The following is a 27,339-nucleotide window of genomic DNA, read 5'->3' as shown; positions in this document are numbered from 1 at the left end:
TTTGAGATAATTTAGATTCACACTCAGTTGTAAGAATACAGAGATCATTTTCCAGTTTCCCTTCAAAAATAACATCTTGCAAAACTATAATGCAATATAGTTGCATTATGAGATGTTGACATTTGTATACAAAAGACTTGTACAGATTTCCCCAGTTTTGTTTGTACGTGTGTGTATTTAGTTCTATGCAATTTTATCACATGTAGGATTATGTAATCAACACCACAGTCAAGATACAAAACAGTCAAGTTTGATTTTGCTCACTGTCACTTCCTCCAAAGCCTAGCACAATGTCTGTCACAAAGACAGTAAATACTTGTGAATGAATGAATGAATGAATGAATGAATGAATTAGTGGTGTACCAGTTCGGATCCTAAGCTCCCATAAACCAGCAGTGTAAATGAGATACATGTAACAGTCCAGAGGCAGGACTGGCAGGACAGCTGTGCCATCTGCCTCTGGGCCAGGTGACCGCCGCAGTCCAGCTGTGTCCCCAGCTGATGGGCAGGAGGGAGGCAGGGCATACCCAATCCTTACCAGGGCAAGGCCTGACATTGTATGTATTGCTTCCCCTCACATCCCACTAGCCAGCACTTAGTTGCAAGGACACACCAAGCCACAAGGGAGGCTGAGGTCCATTGTGTTATTGGCCTGCAATTCTTCCTCCTCTCCCTGCCCTTGGCAAGGTTCACCAAGGTGGAGTGGATTCCCTCACCCCACTGACATTGGCCTTTGGCAAGTGGAATGTGGGCAGGAGTGGCCCATTATGTTTCTGCTTGCCCCACTCACACAGTGCCACCCTCACTGAGAAGAACCTGCCCAGGTAGCCATTGGGCCAGAGGATGACAGACAAGTGCAGTAAGCCAGTTAGTTCATAGCCTGAAGGAGAGCTTCCGCTGCTGGCCTGCAAGGAAAGCAAATGGCTTTTTTGAAGTTGAGTGTTATGCAGCTTTGATGCAGAAGAGGAGTTCTACTAAAGAGAGGAAGAACCAACACTGGTGTACTCGAGCATCTTGTGGGTATGAGAGGGACCTCTCTGTGGAAGAAGCAGAGACAACCCTACCTGTAGGGGACCCCTGTAGGAGTCCAGAGCATTGCCAGGCCAGCGTTGTTAGCATGAATACACGTAATGCACCGCCCACTTTGCTGGAACTGTCATGAGAGGAGGCTCTGGCGACGGGCCAACCTGGGGCCAGCCAGCAGGGTGAGACTGGACCATAGCATGTGTCATGCAGGGTGTCATGTGGGGTCTCAGCTCCCGCTTCCCACATAAGAACGCAGGATATGGTGAGGCCAAAAAGGAACACCACCGGAGTCATAGATAGGGGAGTCATACCACTATGGTCTCACTGGAGGCTGGGCCCACCGGACGCGCGACCTGCCGTCCGCCTTTCCACCAACTGACCGACGACTCTCCTCCTCTCTCCTTGACTCTGTTTCTCTACTCTCTTCCACTCTCCTCGGCTCTCCTTGGCAATCCTCGGCTCTTCTCCGTAGCCGCAGCAGTTATACTAGCGGCCAATTGGCCAACCGGCCACAGCCGACGGCCAACCAGCCTCAGCCGATGGCCATCCACCACCGGAGCCAGTACCCCCTCACGTGAGGCCGAGAGCCTGTAAACTACTTTCTGGGGCTCTGTCCCCACACTCTACCCCTACAGGTCTCGCCTCACAATCTACGCGACAAGCGTCTTCCGCAAGGGTCCCTGTGCCGTATTAGCCTACTGACACCTACGGACGAAAAGAAACGGTAGTCTTAGGAACCAACAATGGCAAATCCCTTCCATCTGGGAGGATACATGCTAGCTTTTTGTCCTGGGAAAAGGAGGGTCACTGCCACTGGCACCTTTCCCGGTTTGTGGTACCAGACCTTTATGGCAGTGCTTGGGGTCCCTTGCATAGTTTCAACATGTAACAGAACAGGGGACCCCATAATAGGCCATAGTGAGAGCACATAGTTTCCTCGCAAAATCATCCCGGTATTGGGATCTCTGTATACTACAGTCACTTGCGGTGGCCACTCAGCCACCACCCCTGGCGTCACTTGCAAATCATGAGTCAAACCGGCCCCCCATGGGCTATCAGGCCCAACCATTGACAGTGGGGGCTTTTGACCTGCCAGGGCCAAGTCCGTTACATAGTGATATGTCCCCAGGCTGACAGTCAGACGATCCATTAAATCATCAATTGAAGGCACTGCAGCATGCAAGGGTGGCGTCACCTTATTTAACTCCCTATAGTCCACAGTCATTCGCCAGGTCCCATCTGGCTTCTTGACAGGCCATACTGGGGAGTTAAAGGGACTGTGCGTTCGCCTCACAATATGTGCCTTCTCCAATTCCAATATTGTACGACCAATCTCCTCCTGTCCTCCTGGCAGGCGGTACTGTCGCACTGTAACCACGCGCCAGGGCTGTGGCAACACTTGAGGAGGGTGGTGAGCATGCCCGCGTGTCACCACTTTCACCACCTGGATCCGGAGACGGAACTCTCCTACTGACGTCTGTAAGCTGAGGCCATGTAGCACGTCCATCCCTAGAATATACTCCGGAACCGGGGAGACATAAACCTTGTAGGTACGAGGAGGAAGCCTTCCTATACCTAGTGGTAAGGAAACGGCTTTCACAGTCACAGTTTTTCCCCCGTAGCCATCAATGCAGATTGCTGGTCCAGGGAACAGTTCTGAGTTCCCATAAACGAGACTGCAGTCGGTGCCAGTGTCAACTAGAGCCAAAACCCTCTGTACATTCGAAGGGGACCAATGTATGGACAGTTCCACGTGGGGCCTCAGGTCCCTGCTCGTCCCCTCTGACCGGGTACCTTGGCCCCACCCCTAATCAAGCTGAAAGGAGTCGGCCTCAAGCGGCTGCATGAAGTCCTGGAGGGACACAGGTCGTGCTTTCCCAGACTCCTCCTTTATGCTTCTCCGGAATTGTTGTTCCGGACGCAACTGTTTCCAAAGTTCAAGCAGGAGTGCATTGGGTTGTCAGTCTATTTTCTTCCTATCGACCCCTGCTGCCACGAGATCACGCCACATCTGTGCCCGTGTTACTCTCTGAGGCCCGCGACCTCGCCCCTTTACCTTTGGTTTGGGCTTCCAGGTCTCAACTGTGCGGACCTCCTGTCTTAACTTCCTTTGCCTCCGGCTTTCAACATCCCCTAGGGTGGCCATGGCAGTTGTAACTTCATGGATCCGTCGCCCTACATACGGTGTAAGAATAGCAACCAAGGATCCAAAAGCACTCGCAGGTGCAGTATCCAAAACCAGATCTCTCATGCTGGCAGTAAAAAGCTCATCATCTGGGCCCTGCATGTTGAGGTTAAAAATAGCATGTCTCATACCCATTTCACGGATTATTTGCATAAGTTCTGTATATGACTGCCATTGACTCACAGTGTCTGGCAGCTCGCCAGCCTGTCCCCATACTGTGCGTACCGCAGCAGTGAGCCACTGCATTAGAGAATGGTTGCCCTGCTTGTTGGCCAATCTATGGCAGTTTTGTAACCTTTGTCGCAGGGACGGATGCGCTGTCATGAAGGCTAGCTTTTCCATCTCGCCTGGGGAGCAGAGAATGCTGTCTGCTCCCTCATCCCATAAACGTAATAGCCAAGCCGAGACTGGCTCTCCAGGGCGCTGTCTGTACCACCTCCCCAGCTCCTGCAGCTCAGTGGGAGTGTATGGGGTGTAGGTCATGATCTCAGTCACAGCTGTGTTGCCGGTAGCAACACCCCCGGGGCCCAAAGGTTGCTCACGTTTTACCCTTTGCTTCAAGATTGGCTGGGCTTGGGGGTTGGGAGCTACATTGTCTCCACTTGCTTCCTCCGCCTCTGCCTCAGAGTCTCCACCTTGGGGCCCCTACTCTAACAGGCGGACCCGGGCTTCCAGAGCTTCCAACCAGGACACCTGGTTCGGCACCTGGGCCATTTCATTAAGCCCATTTTCCGTGTTGAGACTCAAGGCCATGAGGAACATCCAGCCCACGCGGCCGGCTGTAGCCTTCTCCTCCTCCGGCAACCGCTCAGCCAGAGCCTGCAGGGCCCTCTCCACAATGGCCAGAGAGCCATCCATGTCCTCCCACCTTTCCTTGGGGGTCCAACTCCTGAGAACAGTGGCCACCGGACACCATACACTGTGTGGGGGCCATACATCCTCCTGCCCAGAGTCAGACGCCATTCCTACCTGGTCGGAATCTTGCTCACCGTGCCAGGTGTCTGAGAGGGTGGAGACCTCCTTGTAAGATGTCCACCACCCTAGGAGCTTAAGGCCGCAGCAAATCAACAAAAGGAGGACAACACCTTCTATGGCCAAGAAGGTGGTGTGCCAGCTGGAGGCTTGAGTCTCCCAGGAAGACCGCGCCTCCCGTTCCCGGTGTCACTCGCTTCTCATGGGCCTCCTGAAGCTGGGCTCTCACATGCACAAACCGCTCCACCATGCTTCGGTAGGTTTTGGCCGGCACCGTACCCTGCTCGCTGCGCCATTTATCGTGCGGGGCGGCCTGTGGGGTCTCTGGTCCTGCTCCCCACAGAAGAACTCAGGATATGGTGAGGCCAAAAAGGAACACCCACGGAGCCATAGGTAGGGGAGTCATACCACTATGGTCTCACTGGAGGCTGGGCCCACCGGACGCGCGACCTGCCGTCAGCCTTTCCGCCAACCGACCGACGACTCTCCTCCTCTCTCCTTGACTCTGTTTCTCTACTCTCTTCCGCTCTCCTCGGCTCTCCTCGGCAATCCTCGGCTCTCCTCCGTAGCCGCAGCAGTTATACTAGCAGCCAATTAGCCAACCGGCCACAGCCGACGGCCAACCAGCCTCAGCTGACGGCCATCCACAACCGGAGCCAGCACCCTTCCACGTGAGGCCGAGAGCCTGTAAACTACTTTCTGGGGCTCTGTCCCCACATACAGTCACTTGCGGTGGCTACTCGGCCACCACCCCTTGGCATCGCTTGCAAATCATGAGTCAAACCAGCCCCCCATGTGGCTATCGGGCCCAACCACTGACAGTGGGGGTTTTTGACCCACCAGGGCCAAGTCCATTGCTGCCGTTCCCCTGCTTTCAAGCATGTGGGTGCTGGCAGCAAAATGTTTCCATTTCTGCCATAGCCTGGTTTTACCAGAGTCTCACTCGTGGTAACCCGTAACTGAATGGGAGCAGCCGTCTGATGTAGCAGAGCTTCTACTGGTGCGGGCCCTCCCTTCCATGATCTCTCATTCAGGATTCTCAACACGTTCCATAGACGCAAGGCCCAGTCGCGCATCGTGGGAGGGTGTTTTGACACCCGGAGGCCTTGCTTCAAAGACCGTTGTAGCGTTCAATCATGCCAGCTGCTTGTGAATTGTATGGGGTATGAAACAACCATTGTACATCCATCCTGGCAGCCCAGCACTGCACTTCTTGCCCCTTAAAATGGGTACCCCTGTCACTTTCAATGACTTGGGGCGCCCATAGAGGGCGCACAGTCATGTAAGAGCGACCACTATATGCCGCTGATCTGCAGCCAGACACGGCCAAGCAAACATCAACCCCGTAGCAGTGTCCACTGCTGTGAACATATACATCGCATGGCGGGCCTTAGGCAGGGGTCCAATGTAATCCACTTGCCAGCAAGTGAGGGGCACCCGCCCTCGCATAATCTGCTGTGTCTCCCAGGGAAGGCTCCGCCTTTGGGGCTGTCCAGGGCACAGACGGCACAGACATAGCAGGCATCTGCTATCTCCTGCCATTTCAAAGGCAGAACCCAGCATCTGCTCACCTGCCACATGGTTCGGCTTCCAGCTTGCTACAATTTCTTATGCAGCCAATGGGCCACATCAGTGGCAGGAGCCCGTTCTAACTATCGGACCCGTGCTAGGGCATCTGCTTCATCATTACCTGGGGACATTAAGAGGGAGTGATCTGTGACATGCATTAGGGTCACCTCCTTTCTCTGCACTAGGTCCCAGAGGTCTTGCCACAGGGCTTGACCCCACAGTGGATGGTGTCCTACCAACGAGTTCTGGTGTTTCCATGTAGGGAGCCACAACGTTAGGCCCTGAAACACCACCCACCTATCAGTACAAATAACTAGGGGCGCAGGCTCGTGGCTGACTATCATCCACACAGCCTGCAGCTCAGCCCACTGGCTACTCTGGCCCAGCCCAGTATCAAACCAAATGGTGTCTGTTTTGGGCTGCACACCAATAGCCGTCCAAACAGCTGCAGCCCCTCAGCTAGAACCATCAGTAAACCAGGCATCCTCAGGTACTGGGGACTGTCCTTCTTTGTAGGGCGAGGGCTCCAAGTCCTCCCCTCTAGGCAGAGTGCTTGGCTCAGCCTGGGCTACAAGCTCCTCAGGCCTCAGGACCTGCTGTAGCTCTGTGTTCAAAGGGCTTGAACTAATGGTGCTACATTGCTCCAAGTAGGCACCCCACTTGGCAAGGGTGGTGGTCTGTGCCACCCCCGTTTTGGGTCCCTGGGTCCACGTATGGCCCCACCCCTGGACGGGATAGATTGTTCGAACCAACACCCATGCCATTCCTGTGATGGCTTCTGTGACCACTAGGGCTGCGTACACAGCAGCCAGCTGTTTCTCTATGAGGGAGTAGCAGACTTCTGCTCCTTTCCACAATTTGGACCAAAATCCCATTGGCGACTGGAGATGCTCCTGCCATTGCCAGAGGCCCCAACCGTACGTGAACATCAAGTTCAAACAGGCAACCAGGGTCCACTATTTGCAGAGCCTGTGCCTGCTTCACTGCCTGTTTCGTGGCAACAAAGGTTTGCTCTATAGCCTCTGTCCAATCCCACGAGGCCCCCTTTTTTATCATGTTAAACAAGGGCCTTGCCATTTGTGCTAAATGGGATACAAAGGCCCACCAATACCCCAGCAGACCCAAATACGTCTGCAATTGGGAGACTCTGGTCAGCTGGGGAAAGGCTTGTATTTTGTCAATAATCGCCTTAAGTATGACCTTTGTCTTACCCGACCACACAACACCCAAAAACTTGACGGATAAGACAGGGCCCTGGAACTTTTCCTTGTTCACTGTCCAGCCACATGACTTCAGGTGGCGGAGAAGAGCGGAAGCTCCTTGCTCTAAATCTGAAAGAGAATCAGATGTTAGTAAAATATCATCAACATAATGAAACAAGGCCAGAGGACGGGTGATCCCACTGTGCCAAATCCTGGGCTATGAGCCCGTGGCAGATAGTGGGGCTGTGCAAGTATCCTTGCGGAAGGACTTGAAAAGTCCACTGACGCCCATCCCACGTAAAAGCAAACTGCTTTTGACACTCGGGTGCAATGTCAATGGAGAAAAAAACATTGGCCAAGTCCACTACATAGTGATATGTTCCCAGGCGGACAGTCAGACGATCCATCAAATCGTGTATTGAAGGTACTACTGTGTACAAAGGTGGTGTCACCTTATTTACCTCCCTATAGTCCACAGTCATTCGCCAGGTCCCATCTGGCTTCTTGACAGGCCATACTGGGGAGTTAAAGGGACTGTGCGTTGGCCTCACAATATGTGCCTTCTCCAATTCCAATATTGTACGACCAATCTCCTCCTGTCCTCCTGGCAGGCGGTACTGTCGCACTGTAACCACGCGCCAGGGCTGTGGCAACACTTGAGGAGGGTGGTGAGCATGCCCGCGTGTCACCGCTTTCACCACCCGGATCCGGAGACGGAACTCTCCTACCGACGTCTGTAAGCTGAGGCCATGTAGCACGTCCACCCCTAGAATATATTCCGGAATGGGGGAGACATACACCTTGTAGGTACGGGGGGAGGGGGAGTAGCCTTCCTATACCCAGTAGTAAGGAAACAGCTTTTACAGTCACAGTCTTTCCCCCATAGCCACCAATGCAGATTGCTGGTCCAGGGAACAGTTCTGGGTTCCCATACACAAGACTGCAGTCTGCGCCAGTGTCAACTAGAGCCAAAACCCTCTGCACATTAGAAGTGGACCAATGTATGGACAGTTCCACATGGGGCCTCTGGTCCCTGCTTGTCCCCTCTGACCGCGTACCTTGGCCCCACCCCAATTCAAGCTGAAAGGAGTCAACCTCAAGCAGCCACATGAAGTCCTGGAGGGACACGGGTCACACTATCCCAGACTTCTCCTTTAGGCTTCACCAGAATTGTTGTTCTGGACACAACTGTTTCCAGAGTTCCAGCAGGAGTGCATTGGGTTGTCGGTCTATTTTTTCCCCCATCAACCCCTGCTGCCATGAGATCACACCACATCTGCATGCGCGTTACTCTCTGAGGCCCGTGACCTCGCCCCCTTACTTTTGACTTGGGCTTCCAGGCCTTAACTTCTCAGACCTCCTATCTTAACTTCCTTTGCCGCTGGCTTTCAACATCCCCTAGGGTGGCCATGGCAGTGGTAATTCATGGGTCCATCACCCCACATAGGGCATGAGAATGGCAACCAAGGATCCAAAAGCACTTGCAGGGGCAGTATGCAAAACCAGATCTCTCATGCTGGTTGTAAAACATTCATCATCCGGCCCCCGCATATTAGGGTTGAAGATACCATGTCTCATAACCCATTTCATGGATGATTTGAGTAAGTTCCATATATGACTGCCATTGACTCAGTGTCTGGCAGCTCACCAGCCTGTCCCCATACTGTGCGTACCGCAGCAGTGAGCCACTCCATTAGAGTGTGGTTGCCCTGGTCTTGGGCCAACCTATGGCAGTTCTGTAACCTTTGCCACAGGATGGATGCACTGTCACAAAGGCTAGCTTTTCCATCTCGCCTGGGGAGCAGAGAATGTTCTCTGCTCCCTCATCCCATAAACGTAGTAGCCAAGTCGAGACTGGCTCTCCAGGGCGCTGTCTGTACCACCTCCCTAGCTCCTGCAACTCAGTGGGAGTGTAAGGGGTGTAGATCCTGAACTCAGTCACAGCTGGGTTGCCGGCAGCAACGCCCCCAGGACCCAAAGGTTGCTCATGTGTTACCTTTTGCTTCAAGATGGGCCAGGCTTGGGGTTTGGGAGCTACATTGTCTCCACTCCCATCATTTGCCTCAGAGTCTCCACTGTGGGTCTCATCCCCTAACAGGGGGACCTGAGCTTCCAACGCCTCCCACTGCAACACCTGGTCCCGCACCTGGGCTATTCCAGCAAGTGCTTCCTCCAAGTTATGATGCACCGCAGTGAGACCCTCCTCCAACTGGCGGTCCTGAGCTTCCAGTGCCTCCGCCGGGGGCTGCTGATCTGGCACCTGAGCTATTTCGTTAAGCCCGCCCTCCTTATTATGACGCAAGGCAGTGAGGAACATCCAGCCCACAAGGTCGGTTGTACCCTTCGCCTACTCTGGTAACCGCTCAGCCAGAGCCTGTAGGGCCCTCTCCACGCTGGCCGGAGAGCCGTCCACGTCCTCCCACCCTCCTCAGGGGTCCAACTTCTGAGAACAGTGGCTACCGGGTACCACACACTGTGTGGGGGCCACACGTCCTCCTGCCCAGAGTCAGACTCCATTTCTACCTGGCCGGAATCTGCTCGCCGTGCCAGGTGTCCTGGTGGGTGGAGGCCTCAGTGTAAAATATCCACAACTCTAGGAAGCCCATGGCAGCAGCTGACCACCAAGAGGAAGACGAAGCTTGCTTTGGCCAACAGGGCAGCATGCCATCCAGAGGCTTCAGAGGCCCACCAATTCACCGAGGGGTCACATTTCTCCCAGACAGATTGTGTTTCCTGCTCCCGGCTTCGCTCACGGGCTTTCTGAGACTGAGCGTTCATATGCACAAACTGCTCCACCATCCTTCAGAAAGTTCTGGCCAGCACCATACCCTGCTCGTGAAACTGAGCTTTCATATGTATAAAGTGCTTCATTACCCCTTTGAAAATTCAGGCGGCACCATACCCTGCTTGCTGCACCATTTATCATGCAGGGTGTCATGTGGGGTCTCAGCTCCCGCTCTCCACATAAGAATGCAGGATATGGTGAGGCCAAAATGGAATACCAATGGAGCCATAGATAGGGGAGTCATACCAAAATTGCTTTGAAGAGTGGACTAGGCGTTGGTGTCAGTGCAGCACTATATTCTCGCTGGAGGCTGGGTTGGAGACACAGGAAGTAGGATCCACATGATCCACAATCCGCCGTCTGCTTCTCTGCCTGCCAACCTCATTTGTTAACTGCAATCCGCACCTCTCTGCAATCTGCTATCCGCAATCCATGCTTGCTAGTTTAGCCATGGCAGTTATATCAATGGCTAACGGCTAACCTGTAACAGCTGATGGCCAACTAGTCACAGCTGATGACCACCTACTACCCGAGCCAGCACCTTTCCATGAGGCCAAGAGCCTGGAAACTGCTCTCTGGGACTCTGTCCCCACAGCGTGGCTGCCTGGAGGCACCTTGGGAAGGGAGGGCAGGTCGGGAGTGGGAGGAATGGTGACGATGGAAAACTGTGTCAAAGCCAATAAAACTGTCATGTGAATAAAAAATTGGGAGGAGTTTTCCTGGTGAGTCAGGGATGGTACCGTGTTTCCCCGAAGATAAGACTGGGTTTTATATTAATTTTTGCTCCATTAGGGCTTATTTTCAGGGGATGTCTTATTTTTTTCATGTACAACAATCTACATTTATTCAAATACAATCATGTCATCATCTTCTGGAACATCGTCATAACGTACTAAATGCATCCGTCTGGCTGAGATCTTAACTGGGCTTATTTTCGGGGTAGGTCTTATTTTTGGGGAAACATGGTATTAGCAGAAGCCTGAAAGAAGGGTGCATTTTACCATATTAAGTAGTTAATCAGTGTCTCCCTGTTGCTAGTACAGCTGTAAAAAATGATGCCATTCCAATCTGGAACCTATACAAGATGAGGAGTACATGGAAAAGACTAATGCCTCCACCAGATCTATCAAAATGGACCTCAAAAGGGTCATTTCCCACAGTGCCTCCCGGGCCTCAGCACCCCGTTTGTGCAATGAATGCAGCTTTGTACAGGGAGCAGCTCTCGGTACTATTTGCTGGTTATTCTGCCAACAAGAATTTGTGTGTGCAGAAATGACATCAAATTTTTTCCACCTGGGAAGTTGCTAGCACCATGCAAGAGGCTTTTGAAAGCATAGCAATTTGGGTGTGACTATCCAGTCTAAGGTGGATGAATTTGTCCCTGGTAAATTATTGGCTACCTACTTGAAACTGGTTGGGGAAAATAAAACATAGTTAAAATACAATATATTCTAAATTTTACCTAGGGTTTTTTTGTAGTTATTGCCTTACTTTTTATTGTGAAAATGTTAAAACACTTAAAAATGTTGAAAGAATAGAACCACAATGTTTTACCATATTTGCTCTCTCTTCTCTCTCTCTTACCCCTTTAGACACATACCAGTTTTCAAAATAAGTTGTCAATATGACATCATGATCCCTAAATACTTAGCATGAACCTCCTAAGGATGACAATCTTCTATATAACCACAATGCCACTATCACACCTATGAAAGTGAAGTCATTCTACAATCACAATTAATATCTAAGACATATTTAAATTTTCCCAGCTGTGCCCTAAAGAGTCCTATACAATTCCTCCCCCTTCCCCTGCAATCTCACCAAGGTTTGTGAGTTCTATCTAGAGGTTAATCTGGAAAATCTCCCCACCTTAATTTCTGCTTGGTTTTGATTTATGACATTGACTAGTGAAGAGTCCAGGCCAGGCAACTTACAATTTCATGTTCTTCATTTTCCTGATTGTTTCCCAATGGTGTCCTTTAACTTTTACTTTTAAACCTGTTTTCCTTAAAGTGGAGGTTAGATCTGGAGGCTTGATTGGGTGTGGGTTAAACATTTTTTTGCAAGAATACTTCAGCAGCACCTCATGAGGAGGTCAATACAAGGTCTGACAATTAAGTTCGCGAACTTGTTGCAATGATGTTGCTAACCTTTTTTGATATCAGAAGGGTTATTCATTATGAATTTGTACTAACTGGACAAACAGTTAACCAAGTTTACTATTTGTAAGTGCTGAAATGGCTGCGTGAAAAAGTTAAGACGACCTGAACTTTCGCCAACAATTCATGGCTCTTGCATCACGACCATGCACCAGCTAACAGGGCACTGTCTGTGAGAGAGTTTTTAGCCAGTAAACAAATAATGTATTGGAACACCCTCCCTACTCACCTGATCTGGCCCCCAATGACTTCTTTCTTTACCCAAAGATAAAGGAAATATTGAAAGGGAGACATTTTGATGATATTCAGGACATCAAGGGTCATACGATGACAGCTCTGATGGCCATTCCAGAAAGAGTTCCAAAATTGCTTTGAAGGGTGGACTAGGTGTTAACGTAAGTGCATAGCTTCCCAAGGGGAGTACTTCGAAGGTGACCATAGTGATATTCAGCAATGAGGTATGTAGCACTTTTTCTAGGATGAGTTTGCGAGCTTAATTATCTGACCTCGTACATTGGGTGTTCCCACTACTAGTGACGCTAAAGGGAGATTGATGATTTGGTTGAGAAAGTGGCTGGCATATCTTCATGAAGAAGAATCTATCTGGAAACAGAGACTGAGTCAAAGTTTACAGGCTAGTTATTTTATGATGAATACAATCCTATGAAAGCAGAAAAGGGGGGGAAAAGAATTCAGAGAGAAAGGGCAGGAAAGTGAATACAAGGGGGGTTCATTGCCAAGCTGTCCGTAGCTTCCTAAGCAGCTTGCTGGGCGCTTGGTCATGGGGGACATCTTCCAAGGCACTGAGTGACACCGTTGCATCCTGGAGGACCCCTTTCCCGGCATGTTAATACCCTTAGGCTTCTGGATTGTGGGTAGGCACTGGGAAAGCCAGGGTCTCCGTGGGTCCTGCTGCATTGGACCTGGGCGTGGGAACTGCCCCAGCTCCTGCCCTGATAGGTGTAAGGACACCCTTGCCAAAGGCAGAAAGTCTGTCATTGTAGAAGGTGAAGTGACACGATGGAAGCTGGAGCTTTCCAACCCAGGAATCAAGGCAAGTGGGTCCTGAGGGACAGGCCAGGCCAAACGCGTCTGCGGGGCTGGGCCTACATAGGGTCCAGTACAAAAAGGAACATCTCTCCCACTGAAAGTAGTAACAGTCTGTGGGAATAACCTGCTGCCCCACTGCCTGGCATATAATGGTGTTAGTACCCATTGCTACTGGGGGTTATTGCTTCTCAGCTCCCTCAGGGACACAACTCAGAGGTCATGTATATACAAAGCAGCAGAGTTCATATTGTTACTGGCATTAACATAACAGTGTTTTTCTTATTCTTTTCATATTTTATCTTTTTCCTTATATTAGAAATTCCTGGTTCCCAATAATACTAATGAATGTCTTGTCAGAGCAGTGTATTCAAGTTACCAAAATAACTTGCTCTTTCATTGTTGGTTCAGTAACCAATTTCACATAGTTGTGTCATTTGTTTCTTTTATGGTTCAATTTTAAGGCTTTTCCTTTATGATTTATTTCTGAGAATGTAAAATATATGGCTCAAAAATCAACATTGTCTAAACTCACACTCATACAGACCCTCTGTACCCTGTTCCAATCTACCCCTTATAGATTACCACTTTCATTAGTTTCTGGTTTATCCTTTCCTGTATTTCTTTTTGCAATAATAAGCAAATACATGTGGACATTTTAATTTCCCTTTCCCTGCTTTCTACACAAAATGTGGCACACTATGTAGTCTGTTCTGTAGCTTGCTTGCTTCTTTTCTCTTAATAATATATATCCATAGAATTGTTCCATACTGGTTCATAGTTATCTTAAATGCTAAGATTCATGAACCATTTACTATATACATATCAAGTATATTACTCAGGGTGGGCCGGGCAATGCAGTAACAAACCCGCAAATCTCAGTAGCTCTATAAATAAAGGGCGATTTCTTGCTCACATAAACCCCTATGTGGGCCGGGCAACCTACCTTTGTGTTGTAGCCACATGACCTGGAATGTGTGTCCTCCAACAGTAAACTGGTCATTGTCTGAAATCGCTCACAAATAGTTTAGAGCAGATTGTCCATGCCTCCTTGCTGTTCAGGCTGTTTCCTTAACTTAACGTTTGGTTAACAAGGATAAATGTCACCTTCTGGTCAAGGCTTCTCCAAGGCCCCCAGCAGCCTGGCCCTCGGGTCCGGGGCCTTGCAGGACCTCCCTCCACAGCCTGGGTTATGTCATGAGGCTGCTGATACGACTGTTTCTCCGTCTGGCTGTGAGCAGCACCAAGCCAGGGGCTCCATGTTTGTGAAATCAGCTGCTGCAGCTGGACAGAAAGGGGCAGTTTACAAAGTACAGGCTATGGTCCTTGCTGTCTCTCCCTTTTACTTTCATCAAACTTTTTCAGGAAACACCTTCCTGCTGACTGCCAAGACATACCAAAGACCTACTGCCCAGGCCACAATTCCTCCTGGGGCCTTCTCTTCCTTTGTTAATACTGATTTATCCAGACCTTTCTCCCAGGGCCATCTGGGTCTTCCAAAGTAGCATTAAAACATTAATCATTGCTAATGTGTAAATGGTTGCTGTTGGGATATATTTGAAACTTTGAGTTTGAAAAAACCCCAGCAGGTATTTATTAAGCTCTGCTATGTGTGGTGAACACTGTTAGGTCATATAAATTAAGACACAAGTTCCTGCATTCAAGAGTCATACTGGAAGACAAGATTTAAATACCTAAAAAGCCATTTAAGAAGGACCTGGAGACTAGCAGATAATAAAATGTGTTTGAAATGACTTGCAAAGGTGATAAATGACAGTTTCATCATCTGCAGAATCACACAGGATTTAATTAAGCTATCCCTAAAGTTTCCTTATTCATTTCAATTAAATTACCAACTAGATCTTTCTAATTGTATATAAAAACACGATATGGTACCCACTAGGCACCAGGCCCCGTCTTCACAAGAATACCATGAGGTGGCCATTGTTCATGTCCCACTTGGCAGGTGGGGAAACTTAGAGGTTAAGAACTGCCCACAGGCGCAGAGCTTTGCGGAGCAGGGATTTGAACCCATGGCCCAGGATCTCGACGTGTGTAGCACGTGCCACTGCGTCCCTCTGTGCAGGCCTGAGCTCCTGCTTTCCCACACTTAATTTCAGATTGTACTGTCTTACTTTTTCAAATGGGAAAACAGTGTATCATTCTTGGAATGCCTATTCTATTTTCCATTATCCCACGCAAGCACGTTTCTAACATTTTCTTGGCTGTATCTCTTCTCTAGGGGTATGGTTTACTGGAATCTATCAATTTCACTCAGATTTTAGCCCAAACTCCTGCCTCCATTGTTATCACAGTATTTTATTCGTTTTCTCAAAATTTACCAGGTTAAATCTTCAATATTTTACCTCTTTTCTACCTCTCTTTCCTAAATTTGATTTCACAGCCTGCCTGGGAGGATTTCTACCTAGTGCTTCACTAAAACTGGTTCCCTTCATGGCTGTTCGGTGCTCTGAAGCTGTTCACATTCCACTGGAGTTTCCAAGATCCCGCTGGGATGTGTGGGATTGAGGAATACGGAAAGGAGGAAGGCTAGGGACAGCAAATTCCCACTGTATCAGCAAATTCCAACACAAGGCGAAGAAGAATCAGCGCTGACAGCTACTGAGGTTTCCAGGAGGGAGTGGCATTTGAGCTGGTTATAAAAGACTTTGGAGGACTTTTGGGGTGGGGGAGAGGAAGAGGTGGAGCCCAGACTGAGGGCGGAGGGATGAATCTGGAGTCTCTGTGTTCCTCAGACCACCCATTCTGGAACAAACTGCCTGTGGTGTTCCAGGCATTGACAAAGCCCAGAAAAAAAGTAAATCAAAACTTTTTCTTGGAATATTCTCCTCACTCTGGGTTGCAGCTGAGTAATCTGATCCATTTCATACATCACACCCAGTTCTCTGCTGAAATTCCAGTAGTTTTCCCCCCACTCAAGAAGGCATGTCAGAATGCAGGCAAGTAAGCTTGATATTCCTCCAGATATGACGACCTCAAATGGGTCTGATTTATTTAGAAGAGTCAATAATCTGAAAAGATCAGTCCCTTAACAGTTATTAGAAATGAATCAGTGTATGTCACAACACAGGTGATTGCCACAGAGCAGTGAGACAACTAGGAGGTAGCAGGCACAGGAAGGATAATTAACTTCCAAAGTTCAAATTGCCTTGAAGAGTTTCCAGACAATACCTGATGACTGTTCTCTGGGGGTGTTGGATTGCCTTTAACTTCCATTCTTCTGAAGGGGTATAGTGTTGGTTCTGAGAGGGTGGGAGAGGCATATATGGACTACAGCTTTGTTCCAAAATAAAGTGGAAAACTGAAAGTAGCAAAAGATCAGAGATGGCATTTTGAAAAATTAATGTATGTTTCCCTTTTTATGATTAATAAAGATTATTACTGACAACTATTTAAAATGTTTCTAACAATTAGAAATGGTTGTTCTTGCTTAATGCTTAAAACCCATTTCAAAAAAGATAAAGGAATTATGATAAAGTTATAATTGTGGTTTGGGAGTAACAGTTGTAATTGTTTTCCCCAAAGTACTTTTCAATTACTCCTACATGAGGAGCTGCTGTAGAGGATTTGGTTAGGGTATGTGAAAGCTGGTCACTGAAGGACCAGTATCCAAGCACCCGACACCAGACCCAGCAGAGAATACAGAGTACAGACTCCTATTGGAGTTTGGTTCTGCTTGAAGTACAGAACTTAAGCCCCAAACCAGGGGTTGATCTCTGTTTCCCTTCAGACCTTCCTGGTGTAAAAATTGACATAAGTGGAGCCATTTTAAAATAGAGCCAGGGCAGCCATTCCAGAGGAATTCCTTGTGTGTCCTGCTCCTTGAACCTTTGGACTGGGCCAAAGCAATGTTGTCTTACAAACTATTGTTTGTAAAACTAACAGGAAAGCAGACATCCTGACCACAAGAACTGTTGATTATGAACTCTCTTTCTAAAGATAGAATCAGTAACCAGCCATGAATAGCTAAAGAGCAGATCAGCTTGTCAGCACAATAGGAATTCTTCTATTCATGTAATTATTTCCCTTCCTAGTCTCATAAAAACCCCTTGGCTTCACCTCATAATCGGGACACAATTTGGGTTTCTCTGTGAATCTGTGCCCACGGATTGCAATCTGTGATCTCAAATGCTCATTGCCTCTCACTTTGTTTCTTTTTATTTTCAGGTTAACATTGGTGACCCACCTACCCCCAGGAGGTATTCCTAGTTAATTTTATTTCTCTCTAAAACACTTCTTTACACCAGCACTTCTGAATTGTCTTCAGTTTTTTACTTTTAAGTTTCTTTCTTTCTTGGGAATGAGTCTCCTCGTCCTGTCCTGTGACCTGGTATGTCCTGAAGGCAAAGGCACTTCTATTTTGGACTGTGCTCCCTTCACTGCTCCCTTCTCCCACTTTTACACTCTCCACCCCTCTCCCCACCCCCATCACTGGAGGCCCAGTATAGGAAAACCTCAGGCTCCTGGCACCAGGACCCAAGGTTTCAAATACTCACTAGGTAACTGGACAACCCCCACGGACTGGAGCTGGTCTAAGGAAATACTGAGCTGAGCAAATGCTCCTGGGTTAAATGCAAATTCATAGATTTAAAAACCAACCCAGTGAGAGTTACAACTTATAACAACTGTTACAGAAAGGTGCTTTAAAGCAGACTGGCTTTCTCTATGGCATTATCACACTTTGAGAGCTCTGAAAAAGGGAGAAGCCAGGTGAGACAGGAGTGGCTTTCTAAGGGAGGGGATGCTGAGGCCTGTTTGTTCTCAGATGGGGAGGCACTGAGTGACCACCTGAAAGCTCAATGCCACCCAGCACCCTGGATCTTTGATTGCTATCTGTAAACTTCTAAACACCGTATTTACATAGCTTTTTCCAGTTTTAAAAGGGTTCCCACACCTTTGGTTTAATTTGATTCTCAGGAATACCTGGCAGGGCGAAGGACAGCTTTCATTATCCTCACCTTGGCAGAGGAAACCGAATCTCCCAACTCCACGGGAATCAGAGGACGAGGAGCTGAGCCCACAGGTAAATGTTCACTGAATTGAACAAATGTAGAATGAGTGTTTTAAAAAATTAACAGGGTCTCTTCCCTTAGGAAGTTCATAATCTAGTTGGGGAGAAATGCCCCAAATTAAAATGATTAAAATAACAGTACAAAGATTAAATAATGGAAGACCAGACACTAGACCAAGGCATTGTGAAAGGAGGCAAGAAAGTGTTACAATTTTAAGTGTTCTTAAATAACTTCTATTCCATGACTGAACTGAAATTCCCAAGTGTTCACCACCCACCAGGCCACCTTCATTCCAAGTCTCTGCTTAATATTCTGGGTTTTACTCAGATTCCGTATGAAATCTATAAAAACTCTTCAGCTTTACACCTTAGCTGTGGTGATGTCTGGGCTTGTCACATCTTCTTCAGTCCTGTATTTGCAGTGTAACTCTAAGAAAAAAAAAAAAATTTAAGCCACAAGGAATATGAAAAGGGGGTAGGGATATTTGTCTTCAGTGTTCCAAAAGTCCACCCTCACCTCCTGGAATTGCTGGAGCAAGTAGATTTTAGAAAATGGTATGATGACTAAAGAACTGTTACTGAACTTGTGGGTTTTCAGTTCTCCCAAGAGGGAAATCGTGAGAGAAATAACAAAGTGAGAGGTCGTCAGAGAAGAAAGGAAAGATTTTTATTAGAGGAGGATAGCTTGATGCATCACGAGAGCCCCCACCGAGCGCTGGAGAGCATTCCCCTCTGGGTTTTGAGTCTGCCTTTCATAGCGTTTCCAGCCCCGTGCTCTTGCTTGTGCAGCCATAGCTTCTGGTTTCTGCCCCCTAGTTTCGCAAGCCTACTACTCTGCGCAAGTGCAGTTGCCCTATGTAGTCTAACAGAGCTTGATGCTTGCACGTTTCATTAGCATTAAAACTCTCCGCCCAGGGGTGTGTTTTTTCCTATGCTAAGGAACAGAGGTCAGAAAAAGGACGGAATTTAAGCTTACAGTGCCTGCGACTAAGTCAGGACTTCCCCGGCCTGTCAATTATTTTTCTTTGTGGTCTTCCAGGCTTCCTAACAGTTGTTCTTATTGGTTACAGTCTAACCTTGGCTTCCTGCCCTGTGAATAATCTCACGTGTTTTCCCAACATCCGCCCCTTACAGAATCACACATGAAGAGAGACACATAGGAGAAAGGCATTTCAGGAAAGCATACTGACCATGCCAAAGTGAGAGTGAGTGAGAAGATAAGGTGAAAGATCCGGTCCACGGCCGGGACTGTTTCCACCTGATAGAGAAGAAACATGGTATGATAATTATGTATATACTACTAAGGCTAACATATTATTTAACACTGGGATTTCCCAAAATCTTAGATGGCACTGGCCCCTACCCACTGCCTCCAGAAAACACAAATTCCCCTCAAATACCTTCTTCATCCGGGGTCTTGTAGCCTTTTATGTGGAGACTGTGCTCCCATCTCCTCATTCATTCCTTATATCACATGGGCAAAAACAGATGTACAGTGGAAACAACTCAAGCATCCATCAATTGATGAATGAATAAACAAAATGTGGCCTATCCATACAATGGAATGTTATTCAGCCAAAAAAAGGAATGAGGTGTTGATACATGCTATGACATGGATGAACTTTCAAAACTATGCTAAGTGAAGGAAGCCAGATGCACAATGTATTATTGCATTCATATGAAGTGTCCAGAATAGGCCAATTGATAGAGACAGGAAGCCAGTTAGTGGTTGCCAGGGGACAGGGGAGGGAGGAATGGGGAGTAACTGCTAATGGGTATGCAGCTTCTTTCTGGGGAGATAAGGTTCCGGAATTGGTGGTGATGGTTGTACCACACTGTGAATATACTAAAAAAACAAAACAAAACAAAAAAAACCCCACCAAATTGTACACTTTAGAAGGGTGGAAAAACACACCTGTATAATGTTAGAGCTTTAGTTTAAATTTAAGGAAAACAGTGGGGGAATGGAATTGTTATTAGCTGATATTTCCCTGGAAACATCAGAAACAAGGACATAAAAATGAGGGACATAGAAGATAGTCAAATGAATACCAACATATTGGTATTCCTAAGGAAGAGAATAGAACAAATGAAGCAAAAGCAAAAGTCAAAAGAGTACTACACTGAAACTTTTCTGAATTAATCTTAAGAATAGTCACTGGCCTTTATCGAGCACTTACTGGGCAGTTTTAAGCATCTGACATGCATGATCTCATTTAATGCTCATAATAATTGAATAAGGTTAAATACTATTAGCATCCCTACTGTATGCATGAAAAAAACTAAGGCACAGAGAGGTTTAGTAAATATCCAAAGGAAATACTGTAATAAGGGGCAGAACTAGAATAAAATAGAACTTGAATCTGCAGATTTAAAGGGTACAACATGTCCAGGAAAAGCTAATACAACTAAGCCATTCTGGTAATGTTTACGGAACTTCATAGATAACAGAAAACCTACGTATGCATCCAGAATGGAAAACCCAAGTTTCTTTCAAAGGAAAACACCAGCTTGGCTTCAGATTTCTCCTTAGCATCAGCTAATATCAAAAGGTCAGAAGGCTGAGCAAGCCCAACATATCTGGAGGAAGTGAGACTCAAGGCTTTTATGGTTGGCTCAGCTCTCCTATAAATAGAAAGGCTGAAACTACTGTCATTGGTGCTTGAGGTTTGCCACCTGAGAGAAACTTTCCCTGAATTCAGCAAATCCTGGGAAGAAGCTGGTTGGCCAGGCTTGGGTCTTATGCCCCCGAATTGCCATGACCTGGACAAGAATGCCATGCCTGGCCAGCTTGGGAAGAGACGGAGAGAAGAGCACAGAGTCACGAAATGACTGGGAGGTGAACTTCGTGGGGTATGTTGACTGACAGGATGTAGGAACTTTGTGGAAGACTTTTGGGTTTCTGGCACGAGCAATTGGTTGGATGATGGAGCCACTTGCCAAGAAGGGGAATGCGGGAGAGGAGCTGGGGGCATATTACGAATTCAACTTTGGACTCTTGAATTGGAGGTTATCTATCTGAGAGGGGAAGAGGAGAGGTCAAGCAGGCAGCTGGGCATATGTGCCTGGAGAACAGAGGAGAGAAGGGGCCTGGGGGGCTTATTGGGTGTCTTTGGCACAGAAATGACAATGGAGGACAGGTGACTTCTAGGGATTGCCTAGAAAGTTGGGTAGAGCAAAAGAGGGAGGAGGGAAAGCTAGATAGGAAGGTTGAGAAGCAGTGGTCAGAAAGGGAGGAGGATACCCAAGAGGTGGTGGCATGGGGTAAGTGGGCAAGAGCGCTGGAAAGAAAAGCGCACAGGCAACTGTGTCAGAAGTTGCTAAGAGGTACAATAAGATAAAGGGAGAAAATGGGTGGGCTGTTTCCTTATGGGTCAGGATTTTCAAACACATCCCAGGATAAAAGAGCACGTGACAAATGGCAAATTTAAAACTGCCTCTCGTACCTCTCAGACTTTGGACTAAAATCAGTACAAAGAATACTTGCCAGAGTAAGGAGAAGTCCAGTAAATTACAAAAGAGAGCCTAGTTTTTAAAACAAATTCAAAATAATTATCATTTGAAAAATATATTATCTGAAAAAATATATTATCTAAAAAATATATTTGTGAAAGTAGCCAAGAACACACTGAAAATCAAGGCAGTGAGGGAAGACTCTTACTACCAGGTGCCAGAACAGATAGCTGCTAAATCAGAAGGGAAAGAAAGCTCCAATTCTTTCTTTGGGGGGGAGGGGGTACTGTTAGTTAGCTCCTTGGTCTCTGGCTACCTTCTTTCTAGTTGGAGAGGTTGGAAATCTACCTCCCATGCAATCAGATTTGGCCCTTAACCGAGGTTTAGAAGGCAGAAGAAAGACCATTTCCCTGTCACTCCTGATAGAAACCTGAGGCTTCCAGGGGAGGAAGGACCTACCTGGTGTAAACAGTCCCCTAGCCACACCCAATCCCAATTGACGGTCCAGGAGACTGCCTGCTAGTCCTCCAAGTGGAGTAACTCACACAAAAAGCTCTATTTATTTGAACTTTAATGGAAGGCAGAGCATGTACAGATCAGACTTCTGGCCTAGTGGCAGGGACTCCTGGAATGTCTAAAGAGCACAGACATAACTAAAAGGCAAGTAAGAAACTGGGAAAATATCTGCAACAGTGGTAACAATATTTTATTTTTTTATATTCTACAAAGAGTTCTTGCAAATAAATGACACAGTCTAAACGAGCATAAGATATGACGAATAGGGCTGGCTCAGTTGTTTAGAGCGCGAGCTCTGGGCAATGGGGCTGCCGGTTCGATTCCCACATGGGCCAGCGAGCTGCACCCTTCACAACTAGCATGAAGTCAATCAGCTCCAGGGTGGCCAGATGGCTCAGTTGGTTGGAGCGCCAGTTCTCAACCACAGGGTTGCCTGTTTGACTCCTCAACTCCCACAAGGGATGGTGGGCTGCGCCCCCTGCAACTAACAACGGCAACTGGACCTGGAGCTGAGCTGCGCCCTTCACAACTAAGATTGAAAGGACAAGTTGACTTGGAAAAAGTCCCGGAAGTACACACTGTTCCCCAATAAAGTCCTGTTCCCCTTCCCCAATAAAATCTTAAAAAAAAAAAAAAAAAAAAAAGATAAGAGTAGGCAACACAAAATGTTGCCTAAGAAGAGGTTAAACTTTACTAGTAATTAATGAAATGCAACTTAAACCAGCAATGCAAACAAAACCACTGTTCTATCGGATTAACAAAGATGACAAAGAATGATTAAGACAGTGCTGGCAGGGTGTGGATAAAAGGACCTTCCTGCTGCAGATGTCAAAGCAGTGCCATCTTTCTGCAGGTCTGCTGATAGCATGCATCAAAAGCCTTCTAGACTGAGGGACAACTTGGAGCTGATGAGTCCTGGAGAAACACACTGTTCCCCAATATTCCCCAATAAAATTAAAATTAAAAAGAAAGCCTTCAATGATGAGTGCACCTTTGAATACCAGTTCCAGAATTTTATTGTGAGGAAATAATTAGGGATGGGCACAGAGAATTAGCTACAAGTGATTCTGCAAAAGTGAAAAGTTGGAAACAACCCAAATGTACAAAAACAAGGACAATAATTATGGTACTTTTGCATAATGGGATACCACACAGTCATTCAAAATGCTGTAGAAGTATATTTTGTAACATGGAAAAATGTTTGCAATATATTAAGCAATAAAAGCTAGTTAAAATATGATCCCCAAAATATATACGAACAGAATAAATCTGGAAGGCTTGATTATTTCTAGCTGCTGGGTTTACAGATGGTTTTTATTTTTTCATTTCCCTTATTTATGGTTTAATATTTTCCTATAATGAATGTCCATTTCTTTTATAAGTAATTATGTGAAGGTGAAAGGAAAAAAGAAAGGGCATTGGTAAATTCTGAATTCACTGGAATTAAACTATATATGATAATAAAGAAGCAAATTGTAAGTGCTACAATTTACCTTGAATTAACTTGATTTAGTTTTTGTCATCAGAGGGAATGAGGCCTAAAATAGAAACTGACTTGAGTTATAGAAAATAAAGTTACAATTCAGGCATACCTGTCTTGAGCTGTGAAATTTGTACCTGTAATATATGTATATGTGTGTATATAGAAAATATTTGGAGGGATACGTATCCACTAAATTTAAAAGTATTATAGCTTCCTTCAGCAGGGTGGGATTAGAGGAGGAGAGAAGATAGCTTTTTCTTTACACAATGCTGTATTGTTGGATTTGTTATAACAAGCATGCAAAAACCTAAGTACATTTAAAAAGCAAAAAAGGTTATAACTATGAAAATAATTAGAAACATGGACAGTATCCATAGTATGATGATAAAAATCATACTGCAAAACAAGTACACTATGCTCATAACTATGTTCATGCATCCGCACATGAGGGAGGCCTTGCTGGGAACATTTTATCATCAAAATAGTTGTTCAAGTTCATTCATTCATTCATTTATTCCACAGATGTTTGTTGAACACCTACTATGGGCCACGAACATGGCCCTGTTCTAGGCACTTGGGAGTCAGCAAGGTATCAAACAGCCAAATACACCTCTGCTCGTGGAACTCACACTCCAGCAGGGGGAGATAGATAGTAGGTAGTAAACGTAATAAATGTGTTAGGAGTTGATAAGTGAGGAAAAAATGGAGCAGGGTAAGGGAGACAGGCAGTGCTGTGGATGAGGGCAGGGTTAAATAGGTTGCTCCAGGAAAGCCTCACAGAGAAGGTGACATTTGAGAAAAGATGTGAGGGAGTGAGTTATGTAAATATCTGGATGAGCTATATAATGAGAGGGAACAGCCAGTGCAAAAGCCCCAAGGTGGGTTCGAGAAACAGCAGTGGAGGCAGCATGGCTAAGGCAGCGTAAGCAACAGGAGAGCAAGTCAGAGGTAAGCAGGCTAGTTAATCAGTGTTGGGCTCTGTAGACTACTGTAAGAACTTTGGCTTTTTATTCCAAGTGAAGTGGGGAGCTCCTATGGGGTTCTGAGCTCAGAAATGCCAGGATTCCTCTGCTGTGTGGAGACTAGGCTATTCGGTGGGGCAGGCAGAGAGATCTAGTTGTCCAGAAGTGGCTGTGGGCATGATGAGGTGTAGGATCCTAGACATAGTTTGAAAGTAGAGCCAACAGGATTTCCAGGCAGATTAGGTAGAGGATGGGAGAAAGGAGCACGAGGATGGCTCTTGGGGTTTGGGCCTGAGTAAGTGAAGCAGAGTTGCTATTAATTAGGATGAAAAAGACAGCAAGGTGGAGTGGGTTTGGGGTTGGGGAAGGATCAGGAATTTACTTGTGGCCCTGTTATGTTTCAATGTAGTAGCAATAGAAACTTTGTTTGCAGAATGTTTTGAGGAAAGAGTGAAGATAGGGAATACATAAAATGGAATCACTTTAATCAAGCTGCTAAAATTATTAACAGTATGAATTGAAGGTTGAGGCATGAAGAAAGACTCTATTCTTGTTTTAAGTAGCCTGGGAACTTAAAACTTTTTGAGGGCCAGCCCGGTGGCTCAGGCAGTTAGAGCTCCATGCTCCTAACTCTGAAGGCTGCCGGTTCGATTCCCACATGGGCCAGTGGGCTCTCAACCATAAGGTTGCCGGTTCAATTCCTCGAGTTCCGCAAGAGATGGTGGGCTCCGCCCCCTGCAACTATGATTAAACACAGCACCTTGAGCTGAGCTGCCTCCTGGATGGCTCAGTTGGTTGGAGCGCATCCTCTCAACCACAAGATTGCTGGTTCGACTCCCACAAAGGATGGTGGGCTGTGCCCCCTGCAACTAGCAATGGCAACTGGACCTGGAGCTGAGCTGCGCCCTCCACAACTAAGACTGAAAGGACAACAACTTGAAGCTGAACGGCACCCTCCACAACTAAGATTGAAAGGACAACAACTTGACTTGGAAAAAAGTACTGGAACACACTGTTCCCCAATAAAGTCCTGTTCCCCTTCCCCAATAAAATCTTAAAAAAACAAAACAAAAACTTTTTGAACTTTCCAGGCCTGTGTCAATGCCTGGATATACCTCTGGACATACACCAGACTCCCAGATAACCTTCTATTATCCCCAGAAGAACTCACATATCCAGGCCACTTGACACCCATTATCGAGGCCACCAGATGTGACCAGACCTCCTGGCACCCATCCTCTAAATCACCTGACATCCATCATCCAGACAGCCTGACATCTGACTGATAACCCGCCTGGACCAACTTAAAACTTTTTTAAGAACGCAGGGCGGATTATTCTCAGGAATGCATGTTTTACTGTAAGAACTCTTTTCTTTCTTCTTCAGAACACTTCTGGGTTTTGGCCTAGTTGTGTTTTCTGTGTGCAAACTCTAAGACCCTTGAATAAATCTATCATTTATTTTTTAGCCAAAGGCTCCAAACTCTAAGTTTGTTCGACAGTTTCTAACGATGACGTCTTTCTCAATAAAAATATAATTTCAAGACTTCTGACGCAACAACTATTACATTCCCAGTACTGAAAATATGCAAGTTAGTCATTGCTAGTAATCTAGAGAAATCACGGGGATAGAAGATACACCAGAAGATTGGAGCCTAAGCTCCAGTTTCCTAAAGGTGTGTGTGTGTGTGTGTGTGTGTGTGTGTGTGTGTGTGTGGGAAAGAAGCTGCAAATCCATTCACAGTCCTGGCAAAACTCCACGTCATTAAACGGATGACATATGAACTCCAGAAATTAGTAGGAGCTCCTCTTGGATTCAACTTGAAGTCAAGAACAAGTCAGATCAATATATTTACTAGGGAAACCCAGTCTTTCCTCCCTTACTCCTCCTACAGAATACTTCACTTTTGACATCAAATATGTGGGTTTTCCCCCCACCAATCAATTCTCTGTGACACCATCTGGATGTCCTACAATTTAACTCAATTCTGACACCATCTACTTGGAGACAGCGTCAGATCCCACAGGGTAAGAGTTCAGTCCCAAGAGACTACCCCCCTTCAGAAGCCAATCGCAAGATAGTAGATTCCAGGTTACCCATAACCTCTGTCTAACTTGGATACAAATCCGAGGTTCCCATGACCCCTTCCTCCTTGGATTTGCTAGAACAGCTCACAGAACTCAGGGAAACACTTACTTATATCATCAGTTTATCAAAGGATAAAAGATACAGATGAACAGCCAAATGAAGAGGTACATAAGGGCGAGGTCTAGGAGGGTCCTGAGCACAGGAAGATCCTACCCAGTGGAGTTGGGGTGCATCACCCTCCTAGTAAGTGGATGTGTTCACTGACCTGGAAGCTCTCCAAACCCCACACTATCAGGATTTTAACAGAGGCTGCATCACCAGGCATGATTGATCGGACTCCATTTTCTGTCCTTCTCCCTTCTCAAGAGAAAGGGGGGGAGGGCAGGGCTGAAAAATACAAGCTTCTCATCATGGCTTCGTCTTTCTGGTGACCAGCCCTCATCCAGGAGCCATCCAGGAGCCCACTCAATTACCTCATTACAACAAAAGACACTCCTATCACCTAGAAATTATAAGGGTTTCAGGAGCCCTGTGTCAGGAACAACAGTTAAGACCAAATATTAGAACTAAAACTGCTCCTAGGGCTCTTAACACTTAGGAAATTCCAAGGGTAATTTCATGAGCTCTGTGCCAGAAAGTAGAAGGGGGCGGGGGAACGACCAAATATATATTTATTATAAATCACAACATCACAGAAGATATGCCAGAAGAGTGGAGTCTAGGTTCCAGTTTTCAAAAGGGGGGAAAAAACAGTCTGTAAATCCATCCATAGTCCTCGCATGATTCTAGAACATTTCATTAAATAGATGACATCTGAACTCCAAAAATTAGTAGTAATTCCTTTAAGATTCGACGTGAAG

General features: G+C 46.7%; 2 long non-coding RNA genes across 3 annotated transcripts in view; one reads left to right on the top strand and one right to left on the bottom strand.

Moving 5' to 3' along the window:
• Positions 1-35: 35 nt before the first annotated feature.
• LOC109437629 (uncharacterized) overlaps positions 36-27,339 on the bottom strand; it is a 28,299-nt gene continuing 995 nt past the window's right edge. The window contains exons 2-5 of one of the 2 annotated variants that reach the window (XR_012489751.1): positions 19,168-19,235; positions 18,345-18,406; positions 17,925-18,000; positions 36-16,267 (exon numbers count right to left, since the gene is read on the bottom strand). This is a non-coding gene — a long non-coding RNA (uncharacterized LOC109437629). Of the gene's footprint in view, positions 16,268-17,924; positions 18,001-18,195; positions 18,407-19,167; positions 19,236-27,339 lie in introns of those variants that run through there. The other variant, XR_002136273.2, reaches the window with a different exon arrangement.
• On the top strand, positions 17,052-19,907 carry LOC141567254 (uncharacterized). The gene is made up of 3 exons (XR_012489752.1): positions 17,052-17,165; positions 17,884-17,989; positions 19,112-19,907. It is a non-coding gene; the product is annotated as an uncharacterized LOC141567254 (long non-coding RNA).

This window comes from Rhinolophus sinicus, linkage group LG10 (genome assembly GCF_036562045.2).
Source record: "Rhinolophus sinicus isolate RSC01 linkage group LG10, ASM3656204v1, whole genome shotgun sequence".
Lineage (NCBI taxonomy): Eukaryota > Metazoa > Chordata > Mammalia > Chiroptera > Rhinolophidae > Rhinolophus > Rhinolophus sinicus.
This window is presented reverse-complemented; position numbering and strand designations above follow the sequence as displayed.